This window comes from Falco biarmicus, chromosome 1 (assembly GCF_023638135.1).
Source record: "Falco biarmicus isolate bFalBia1 chromosome 1, bFalBia1.pri, whole genome shotgun sequence".
Taxonomy (NCBI): domain Eukaryota; kingdom Metazoa; phylum Chordata; class Aves; order Falconiformes; family Falconidae; genus Falco; species Falco biarmicus.
Window position 1 is genome coordinate 114,551,019 of NC_079288.1, and position 12,360 is coordinate 114,563,378.

General features: G+C 38.5%; 1 long non-coding RNA gene across 1 annotated transcript in view; it reads left to right on the plus strand.

Annotated features, from left to right (window-relative positions):
* Positions 1 to 12,360, plus strand: part of LOC130160513 (uncharacterized) — a 75,130-nt gene that overhangs the window by 33,285 nt on the left and 29,485 nt on the right. Inside the window, exon 8 of the long non-coding RNA XR_008826012.1 lies at positions 10,881 to 11,070. This is a non-coding gene — a long non-coding RNA (uncharacterized LOC130160513). The remainder of the gene's footprint in view (positions 1 to 10,880; positions 11,071 to 12,360) is intronic.

Consider the following 12,360-nt stretch of genomic DNA (forward strand, 5'->3'; position numbering starts at 1 on the left):
TGCTACTTGGGAAAAGAGACTGACACCCACCTTGCTACAACCTCCTTTCAGGCAGATGTAGAGAGCAATAAGGTCCCCCCTCAGCCTCCTTTTCTCCAGACTAAACAGTCTAGCAAATGAACAGCCTAGCAGAGAAGCTCCACATCATCTCGGAGGGATGTGTGGAAAAAGTATCCTAAATGACTATCTGTGCCTTGTACCTATTTACCACATCAGCTGGGTTGCATATGTTGCCACAGAAGGGGAATTTTAAGACATGGAAAAGAGTTAACTCCTGCATGTCCTAGCAAAGGCTCATGAGGAATATCTTGGTGTCCACAGCCATTTCTCGGTGTCCTTGTAGGTGCTGTTGAGTGCCTTCAGGAGGCAGATGGGGCTGCAGAAGCCTTTCCTGGGATCATGAGGCAAGAAGGTGTTTTTAGGCACATTGAAATGAAGATCAGTTGTGAAAGTTAAAGGCAGATATGAGCTGGGATGAGATTTAAATAATAAAACCAATAAAAATAATTCTCAGTGCAGCTCAAAAGAAATAAAAAGGACATTTCAGAATTACAAATGACAGGAAGGAAGAAAGGTGGATTGGGGATCGGTAAAAAAATCAGGCAGAGAAGAAACTCCTGCAATATGATGTCAGTTTGATATATACATATCTGTTAAGTTTGCCTGAATTCAATAGGAAGAAATAGAATAGTTTGAACCACAGTAGTTTTACAAACAAGTTTTATTGCTGAGAACTTTAAAACCAAAATGTGAAGATGGATCACTTGTGTGTCTGGTGACACTAACTCTGTCTTGTGCATATTGTAAGATTTTTTTTCTCCAGCTTTAGAAATTCTCAGGCATTTGTTACCCAGCTTTCAGAATAACTTTTCGGATAGATTTTTTTATTATTATTATTTTATTACCAAAAGAAATGAGAATGTGCATGAAGCATAACTTGACGGTGAACAGAGTTAAAGAATTTGTCACAGTTTGCAGCAAAAATCTGAACATTATCTAGTTGGGGTTCAGTCCACAGAACACTGGAGTGTAAAACAGCTGCAGTCATGGCAGGTAAGCAGACATAGAATGGGATGGGTAAATGTTTCATGTGGGAAATCCTTCCTGGAAAATGTTTTTGTGAAATTTATTGTAGCGCCCCTTGCTTTCTTGTTCCTTAATGTGGAGCATGCCCAGAAGAACATTATTTAATAGAACATTTAACTGGGTATTTAGACTGTAATTTGGAGTTGACATAGATTATATGATCTTTTTCAGACAGACTCATTAAGGGAATTGACACTTTGAAAAAACAGGTATTTCAAGGTGTTAAGTACACTAAATTCCAGTTAATGATACGATAGCCAAGGATAGCGAGGACCATGCAATCCAGCATCTATTTTCCTCCCTTAATGATGGTAGTGCACTGTAGAGACATTCTAACCAACCAGGCATCTAAAAGTAGGATTCTTTGCATCTCTGCCTCTCTCATCCTTGGTTACCAGGAAGAATTATGAGGACATGGAAATGGCTTAAATCTAGGGTTTGGAAATGAGCACAACCAAAATACTGGCCTACATCAGCCCTTTCCATACGCACAGCTCATATGTGGCCCTCACCTATTCTCTCTTCTGAATTAATATTGGCATGGAGAAATGCCACTGACTGTGAGCATGTTTTCTGTATGAGTTCTCACTTTTGCTACGACAGAGGCAGCTCTTCTAACACAAGCTAGAGGAGAAATTTCTTCTGCTTCTTTCAACTTCTTCTAAGTATAAGTAACAGAATAAATGGTCAGGAAAGTCTCTATCCAAAACCTTTCTTAACAGATTTTACTAGATGCTGCAAGACCTTTCTAACTTGCAGCTGAATGAATCAAATAAATGAAATTGTGTGAAAGCATTTAGACACCTTGTGACTAACACATCATGTCTTCTGAACTCTTCTTATGTTGGAAACCTAGCAAGATTGTCCTCAAAGTTCTTTTGCTGGTTAGGGGGAATGAGTGTACCTAAATTCCTGTAGGCATTCTGTGCAGATATCCCATATTATTCAACTTTAAACGAATAAATTCTCTTTGATTCTTTAAATATAAATAAGTCTATAAAAAAACCCACAACCCTATTGTTTTCAGGGATTGTACAAACTGTAATGTATGTAATTTACTTCTTCCTGTCTCTTGGGCATGAATATATGATTAGTTGCTACACTGGGAATTTTAAGCTTCTGGCCTTTTTGGCCATTTGAATTCCTCTTCTCAGCACCTCTCTCTGTTCAAATCCACAGCTTTGCTTCCTCCAGAGTTTGGTTAATTACATCCGTCCTTTCAATAAAAGACACGATGTCACTCTTTCCTTTAAAAAGTTTGTTAATACTGTAGCTCCAGACGCAGAGTACCGTGTGAGCCCTCAGCTGAATTTCTAGGCCTCTGATTTACTGTGATTAATGCCTTGGCTTGGGACTGCTTTGAGATCCAGGTGACATTTGTTCTTTTGAGGCTGTTCCTGCAGGATTGTATCCTTTCTAGAAGGTGGTACGTGTAACCAAGAACAGGCATTACAACTTCAATGAAATGTTTTAACTGGTAAACTGGATTCAATGTTGTTTATGACACTTGCCTGAAGAAGGAAAATGAAGTCTGAGTCAAACACAGAAGGTTGCTCTCAATTCCATGCCTTTGCTGCCTACAGCTCTTGGCACAGACGGGAGAAAGAGAGCATGCTTAAATAACCTCCCTGCTACTGCCCAGAGGGAGAATAGTAAATAAAACCTGAGCTTCTCGGAGGCTTGGGTCTGAGCTCTTATGTCCAATTTCCAAAGAATGAGGTTAATATAGTGTCTTGCAGAGATCTGGGGTCTGTCGTGGATGAACATGCTGTCAGAACATCTACTAGATGGAGACTTCCCATCTTGTTTGGGAAATCTAGCTAGGCTCAGAGAGTGAATTAGGAATCGCAATCAGGTGTAAGTCCAGAAATCTAACTGCAAATGCCAAGTCTAGTCAAGAAAAGAGGGACATATGAAGTTTAGTTTTTAAAATACTGGTTTAGCAGCAACATGTCTGCAGGGGCTAAGAATGGGGGGATGTGCTAATTACAGCTTTGGGCATAAACACTACATTGCAGTATCATTTTTTGTTCATCTTAGCCTTTTCTTGGATCTGGCTTCATAAATACAAAAGCAGTAGGGAGAAAATTAAGTAGATTGTTTAGGACAGTATCACACTGACAGCAAAGCTGAAGGAAAGATGCTGACAATTTATAGTTCAGAGGAAAAACTTAGCGACAAGAGATACAACAAAAATGCTAAGGTCTGTAGGTTCTTTTAAAATTTCAGTCATACTTTCCTGTGTATTAAGGGGAGTTTCTCTCTCAATTTGCATGGAAGTGATATTTGTTCCTTGGTGTATGCAAACCACTAAATTAATCCATGTGTTCACTTCTACAGTGTCGCAAGAAGACTGAACCTGGGAGCTGTAACCTTCTTTAAAAAACAGTTAACTTGATAGTGAATAAAATTGTGGCCATTGCCTGTCCATCTCTAGCAGCCTGCTTCCATTGACTTGCTGAGTTGTTGCGGTTTGTTTTTTCTATATTTTGCTGTGTTTTATCTCTCTTATCTTTAAATTTCTTTCAGTTACGAAGCTATTTGCTAGAGATTCAGATCACCTCATTTGGGCTTCTCAAAAAAAATAATGACAGTTCAAATTCAATAACTAGAACTTTCCACTGCAGAAATAGTAAAGTTAGTTTTTTGCTTCAGCAGGGAAAACTGTCCAGTGACACTGACCGCAGGACTTCTGTCACTGCACTTACTGGTATCGTTTTTTGATGTGTTCTGAGAATTTTTAAGATAACTTTCTTTCCTGTTTCTTTAATTATCTGAGGTTGTTCACAACACCAGTTTCTGCTACCTTTGAAACTGTTGTAAAGCCGTATGCTACAAAGCCAGAGCAATAAGACATATGGAGACAACTTTGGGCAATGTGGAGCCAGCTGGCTGAAAAGATTTTAGGAGATATATCTTCTTGCTTGACAAAGAGAAAAAATTATGGGGGAGGGAAAAGAAAAAAGAAAAAGCTTAATGGTAAGTATTTGAAAGCACTTAGAACATCTCTGTATATTAGAGACAAAATTATTGCTTAGATCACTCTCTGTGATTCCCAGCTCAGAACTTGATTCCAAATACACTGTTTTAATACTGATCGAGTATAGGTATCTTGTGAATGATCTTGGGGTCACTGAAGGTAATAGGTGGGTTTGGCTTTTTTTCTTTCCCACTGTCTTCAGTGACCCTGATATGAAGTCTTATTTTCCATTTAATATTTCTTATGTCCTTGGACATCCTAAGTGAATTCTCTTTTTGTACAACATTTACTGTATGCAGCCATAAGAGGTATTTATTTTTTTTTCTGTAAAAGAAATTATTTTTTAGTGCTTTTAGATCCTTTTTTAGGTTCATAGAAATATCTTCATGTGCTTTTTGATAATATGTAGAATTAGAACTCTTCTGTCTAATTGCAGGCACAGGAACTGTCACTGATAAGCTGCTTGTTTTCTTCTAGCTACAACAAACACTGTCTGGATATTTTTTTTTCCATAATCTTTCCAGCTGACTGGTTCTAAATTCCTATGCAATGACATTCCATGATCACCTGCCAGACTGCTGGTTTGAGGCAGGGTAATGGTAGCGCAGATTTCTCAACAAGTTCTGACTTCCTTTCTTGCTGTCACCCATATCTAGCTTAGTAACTTCTGTGTTTTCTAATATTTATATTCTTTAGCAACCATAGAACTGCTACTGTTGCAGACTAGTGCCCCAAGAAGTTCATTGCAGTATGGCCTTTATCTAGGAGTCCCCAGATGGGGTTTTAACAATACAAATGAAATATATTGCTGCTTCTGAATAAGCTTCCTATAGGAAACATTCCTTCTGCTTTCTCAAAGTGGATGCTAATTTAATGGGTTTGAGTTATAGCTGTCAAGCACTCACCAAAATCTTGACAACCAATGTTTTCTTCTTTCATGATTTCTATGCATTTCCGATCTTTTGCTGTCCCTTTATATAGGGTAGTTGTTCTACAGGTTTTTCAGAAAAACTAATTTTTCAGGAAAGTGTGACTACTCACTCACTTAGCCCTTCCCTAAAAACCTCTCTGGAAGACTATTTGCAATCTGTGCCGTTTCACAGGAAGTATTTAGCCATTTGAAGCCTCTTCTCCTATATTTTGTTTTTAAAAAAGAAGAAAAAAAGAGCTATGGATGTAAAGTGAAAATATGCTTAACAATTTCACTACTCTTGCAAATACTTGCTGAAATTGCTAAAAAAACCTGGATGTACAAACATGAATGTTAGTTATTCACTTTTAAAGATGGTCTATTCTTAACATATTTGTCCACACTTCAATACCACTTTCCTGGTATTTAGAAAGGTGTTTTTTTTTTTTATTTACTTTGATTAGATCAAAACTAGGTGCCCCTCTGGTTTTGTTATCACAAACAAAATAGACTTTATTAAAGATTATTAAATAGACTTTAATTAGAAACTGCATAATGGGCTTGCTAGCTTAATTGACTAATAGCAGTCTTTGATTTTATTGCATAACTAATACCAAAATACTTCATTTAAAAGTCTCCATTTAAGTTTACCCATATAAATCCAATAAAGCTCAGCAGTCAATCTATAAGAATTTTCTGGGGATACTGCAGAACACACCTTGTCTTAGATTTTTTTTTTTCCCCCTTTCTAATTGAAACTCTCACCACATAATAAAAAGGCAGGTTTTGCATGGAGAAGCAGCGTCTCCTCTTAGATCAGCTGGTATAGGCAGAAGGGGCAAGCTTCCAGGCTGTCTCTTTTGAAGCAGAGGCAGCAAGCTGCAGTCTAGCAGAGGTTAGGACCAATTGTTGGGAGTTGAACAGCTATCCTGGAGGAAGCCATTGATGAGAAATGTGTACTGTGCACTTGCAGAGAACAGTGGGATAATAAAAAGCAGAAAAGGAACATAGTGTCAGGCCACCTTGGCTGAAACAACTCTACTGTTTCCACCTTTCTTGAGTAGAGTCTTGATCCTAAAGCACTTCCATTACTTTCTTAGAAACAATGAGAGCCAGCACAGGAACAGAGGGATTACTGCACTAGAAATAACATCATAACACTGCTCTTACCATCAGATTTCCTTTGTGCACTAAGAAGGCACTCATTGTCTCATCTTTGTTGTATTGGACATGTTTCTAAGAATCCTGTGCTGGCAAGAAGCAGCTTTTCAGGAGGACTGTCACCAAAGCACCTGACAGTAAGGAAGCACAGTGTATGGTGTGGCAGCTCCCTGAAAATACGTTAGAGTGTTTGTACTGCATTTACTTTGTCCTGCTGATGGATTTTCATGATTGTGTTAACCAAGAGCTGACAAAGCTGAACAGTGTTTTGAAATCAGGTGATGGTGTTTCTGGGAATAGGCTTTGAAATCACTAACATAACATGATATGGTTCTGGCTATTTCCAGTCAGTCTCAACAAATGAACTGGAAACCTTTTTGGAAGTTGTTTCACTCTTTCAGTGTTTTACTGTTCATACATATCTTAAAGATAGTATTTACCTTGAAGATAAATGCTAAAGAGGTATTTAGCCTTAGATGGCATCCCCTGGGCAAGATTTGAGAAGATGTCTGTTAGAAACGCTGAGTTGGTGCAGCCTGTGTAGCGTCACCAATCACTAAGTCTGAGTCTCAGGATTGAAGTTTCAGCAATAATCCAGGTGTCAGGGAGAGTACAGATGGAAATGTTTTCTTAACTGGTTTTCAGCCAATGTTGAGCTGTTTTGTGCTGTTTGTTTACTATTGCTTTCTTCAGCCTAGCTTAAGTGTCTTGAAAAGAGAGTGATTCTGCAGTATCCTTGGCAGGCGTTTCGTGGTATAGGTAGCCTTGCTATTCTGTAACTGCTTACCCTGGAGAACTGAAAAAATTATATACTTGACAGTATTAACTGGAGGTCTAAGTGGGTCATGCCATGCAAATATTGCTGATTAACAGTACGAGAGATACTGCTATATTTGCAAAAAGCACTTTAGCATGAGTACTACAAGTACTAGAAAAGTAAGCATTAGAATATATAAGCAATTCTGTACCCAAGCGCAAGCGCTGAGCAAATGCCCACAAGGAAAGGGTTAGCAGAGTAAATAAACAGAGATTAAATATCTATGCTTTCAAAACAGAACTGAAATATAGTACGTTAGATTATTTTTTTTAATTGAAAAAGCTGATCCTCATTGTCAGCTACCAGAGATGTTCTGAGAGTGGATATTACATCTCTAGCTGCTCTGGACTTATGTATGTTACAAGTTCTCAACAAAGATAAGAAGAACCCTTTGCTCTTTTTGCTTTTCCACTGTTATGCCCTGAGTCATGATTCTCTGTTTCTACTCTTTCTCACAAACAGTACTAGCAAGCACTGCTCCTGTTCTGGTAGCATTACTGAGAACCACCCAGTAGTCTGTAGCTACCTCTGTAAAGCTTGACAGAGTTACAAAAATGGCACCAATAGCTTGGAAGCTTTGACAGCAAATGATCTGAAGGAAATTTATAAGAAAAGCTCAGGAATGTGGCTGACCTGATCACCAGCAGCACGTTTCCTCTAGGTCATTTGCTGCAGGTGATCAGGTCAGCCAATTTTCTGAGCCTTATTTGAAGTCTAGGAGAGAGGTTTATGGGCAAAATTCTTTCACAATATGATGAGGTTTTAGCATAGATTGTAGTTCTGTAAGAGTCGTTTGTTAAAGATTCAGTGTAAGGAAGAATATGATAATCAGAGATACATATTTAGTGCCAGTTTATCCTTCTGCCTCATGGTAAGGTTCTCTGTAGTATGCAAATGACTCATTCAAAGGCTCATCCATCCCTCAGAGCAGAGTTCTCACTGAGGTCTCTTTTAATGGATGAGGTGAACTTTATGAGTGGTTTTCTCAATGCATATGAGAAAAATGGTGACATGATGTACCTGGTGGTACTTACCAGATATTTTTCTGTGCTTTTGATGTAAAGTGGTGTTATGGAGCTAGGTGGATCGTTCTGCAGATTTTTTTCTTCAGGGGCAGCATCTTTACTTTTCCGCTAGGTTTCCAGTTGTTCCTTATGCTCTCTGTTGACATAGCCATTGCAGTCTGACAATAGCACAGTTACTGACTTATTTGCAACAATTGCCAGTGTATTTTCCTGCTTGCATTAGAATTCAGTTGGTATGTGTTTTCACTTCACTAAAGTCACTATTATTAGCATCTGTTTTCCTAACAGTGTGTGTTACATCTCATGCCGGTCAGGCAGAATGTAAGGATGTCCCAAGATAGCAGGTAATGGAGAAATCTAATGGATTAAATTAATGCCTGCTGTAGTCTGAACAGCTTCAGCTAGAGTTATCTCAGAAATTAACTTGACCCAATATGTGAACAGAACTGTTATTACCCAGAGTACCAGTGATATCCTCTCTTCTACTTCTGTTATTAAAACTATAATACAAACTTGAGTCCTTGTGAGAGCGATCAAGGAGAGATCTGCCCTCACTGCAGTCAATCAGATGTACCCTTCATACATACAACCAGATCCTTGGCTAGTGTTATCAGCCCAGCTGTTTTCGATACATCTGCAGAATCAAACACCATTCTCTAATGTCCTCCAAGAAACCAATGTTACAGTAGGTTTACGCAATGCTTTTGGCACATAATTACACGATTTAATGTGTAATCTGTTGGTTTATGTTGTATATGACAGAATGGAAGCTAAGTGTCCAGACTGCCTTGCAGATGGTATGAGGCTGAGACTAGTTATGATAATATGCTTCTGAAATCAGTAAAAGCAGCAAAATTGTTTGACAACTGGTTAATAGTTAGATGCATGTCACTCCACCCGATTGATCAAATGCCTGATTACTTTTTTCCCCACTCTTTCTTTCTGTTTTTCTTTCCTTTGATTTTAATGGGTTTTGGGGCAAATTCATTTTAGTAATGAAGAGCTTACTAGCACAATATGACAACTTTGTCTTTTACAAATGAAATATATCAGGGAGTCTACTGAAACAACAACAACAAAACCCAAAGACTTTCTGGTGGTCTGAAGCAAATGGCCTTATCTTTCTAATTTTTCCTGAACTATGATTTGTTATCTTGCAATGTTTACTGTTGTATTTCATTTTTTTTGACAAACTCTGACACAATATTATGTTTAAGGAGTTATTTAATAAAGTAACAACATTTGCTTTTGGGTTACAGAGAAGAAATTTCTGATATTATAGCAGAAAATTTTCATTTCTATGGGAAATCTACTGTATTGTAAAGGTCTTAGTACCAGTATTTTAATGGTTTTCAAATACTAATAGTGACCACTAACACAATCTCAAAGAAAGTGGAAACAGTCTCAGAAGATTTTCTTGCAAATTTTTTCCGGCTTAGCAAAATAGATCTTTTACTTTCATGGTCATTCTACCACGTCCTTCACCGTCTTTACGATTTGGCAACAACGTAGGTGTCAAAACTGATTTGATGTCTCAGCGAGAAGTTATGCCTAAAAGAGAAAGCCATCAAATGAAAAACAATAGACAAAACCCCAATGATTCATTGACACATAATAACAGATGTCCTAACTTTTGAGCCCTATAAATCTCACTCTTCTTAATCTCTTTCCAGGTAAAAATTGGTGTGGTACTTGGGTTGCAAAACTGGGGTGTTAAAAATATTCTACATTAGGACAGCATTTATTTTGCTATTCAGTGGAAAAAAGGTTAATTAAGTACACGCCATACCATTTTCCTAAACTGGGTCATTCTACAGTCTATTGTGTTGTATATTCAGTATTTTAATAAGCTCCTTTCTATGGCATGTCTACTTTCAGTTAGTGCTGACCATTCCAAGGGAGGTCCTGCAATGTATTTGCTTAAAGCTCTGAAGTATTTTAATATTTTCCGCCAAAAGGGGTCTTCATTTTAAGCTAAACTTCAAACACCACAGCAGTTTAAGCTCAAGAAGAGGAACAAAGATACTGAAGATAACAGATTCTAGCAGTCTCTGAGTCTCTTTTGTGCCCTTTGAAAAATAAGACTACCAGAGAGGCAGCTTTTCCCCCCAAGGCATTTCCCTAATTTTTTCCAAATGTTGCTTCATTGGAGCCAAACGGTCAGAGCCATCTAAGAATCCTGCTACAGATGCACAGAGTTTTTTGTTGTTGTTGTTCATTTCCAACATGTTTAGTTGCATTCCTGAAGCTGTAACTGAGATAAAGCATGTAAAAGCTTTGTTTATAGACTTCTCCACAGCTCGACCTCAACAGATTTTCCTTCAAGATGCATTAGAAAGAAAATGTTCCCAAGTGTTACTGTTGCTGGTTGCTTTGTGTTATAAACAGTTAATCTGGTTCATTGAAACATTCCTTAGTAGGCAAGGAAACACACTTTCAGCATACCCTTGCACAAGATTTGGCAGGAATTCAACGCATTAGAATTCAACTGCTGAAGCACAGCCAGCTTGGACTGCTTTGGATATCTATATTTCACTTATCCCGCTATCCACTTTATTACTCCCTACACTCAACTAAAGCTGAAAAGAAAATAGGGAAAATGGAAGGAAGGGAGGAGTCAACAGTTCTGTAAGACTAAAAGTGATAGTCAGGAACAGCTATGATAAAAATTAAAATTGTATATACTTAAACCAAATTGAAGCCCATGTGTGTGCTGTACAAATACCAAGCTTTCCATCTGAGGTTCTCCATCATATATACAAATGAGTTGACTTAACATATGAGTTCATGATGTACTACATACCTATTTACAAAGGTGCTTCAGATATAATTTTTAGGCATGAGTAAGTAGTGTGTGCTTTCTTTATGTCTCTTCTGAACCCTTCTCTTTTCTTTCTCCAGGTTCTGTTGCTCCTGTCTTTGTAGCCTCTGTTGAGAAGTTTGCCCGGATTTTTGCTTAAGCCATTTATGCCTGTCTTTGCTGGGATAGCCATTGTATGGATGGTTCTCTACAGGATCCTGACTTTTGTTGCCAGACCTACATAACACCGTTGTTATGCTGGGAAACACACTTCTGTTCTTGCTTCCAAAGGTATGGTTAAGAAAAACTGTTCTTCCATGATTAGGCCAGCAGTAACAGGGACCAGTAGGAAATTCACATTGGTCATTACTGAAACACAGTTTGAGAAACACAGAAAAACAATCTAAGCTTTCTGGTCATAATGAGCTGGTTTTCTTCTTTTGTAACAACACATCAATTGGCTGCTGTAGCAGGTGATACCATATTAAAGGAACAAGAAAGAAAAATGAGCTGAAACCTTTCTGCCCATGAGCTATGTAATATTAAACCCAGTTTCCTAGTATGCCATGGGTCAATGTTTCCAACATGCAAGCATGAGTCGGTTGGTTTCAACATCATCTTGGTACAGAAAAAAAAACCAAAAACAACCACCAACAAAGCAGACAACCAGGATAACACATAATGCTTGATTAGTGAAATGTAGTGATTTCATGATTATTTTTCCATTTGAGGAAACCCATGAAGGCAACTATAGTATCCACACGCTCCTCTCCAAGTCTATTTTACATGTAGATGCAGATCCACATAATGGCTAATCCAGGTGTATGCCTTTGTATATGACCGATCGATGTGTGCACAGTCAATGCATAGTGTACATGTAGTCAGTGTCTATTTAATCATAAGAGTACGCCTAGTGCGATGTCTTTCCACTTGAAATATATGTTCCAGTTCAGAAATTTTAGCCTTATTAAAGACATAATAATATTAAAGCATATTGTCCAGGGGACTCGAAAGCTAAGTCTCCATCCCAGGCTTTATTCTTGTCAGTGACTGATGAATCAGTGAGCAAGACCCTGCCAGAATACTGCTGAATCTAGAGAGGTGGACACCATCATCATGGGTGGGATTGGGATGCCCTTAGCAGAGATCTACTTGGTACTGGATTGTATTAGGATTCCCAGAATCAGGAAAGACATAAGATTTAATAATGTGCTAGCAACTTTTCTGGACTGTGTCTTTCTTACTGGGATCTGGAAGGAGCTGGCACCTCCCCTGTGTAAAACACCAGCCAGCCCCACAGCAACACCTGCCAGGTTTGGCATTGCAAGGCTGAGCTGGGCAGCCAGGTTCACTGGCCCCTGACAGTGACCAGCATAAGCATCAGTAGCTGGTCCCCACTTTTTAGGTGCTTCCATCTCTGTCTCTTGTTCTGTACCCCCACTCCTTTCTTTTGCTCTGCAACACTGCTGAAGCAGCTCTTTTCTCAGGTCCTAGCGAGAAAGACTCGTCTTCGTGCACATTTGGGAGAGTCCTAAATGGATTCTTGGCTCTCAGGAGGTATCAAAAGATATTCACACTTGA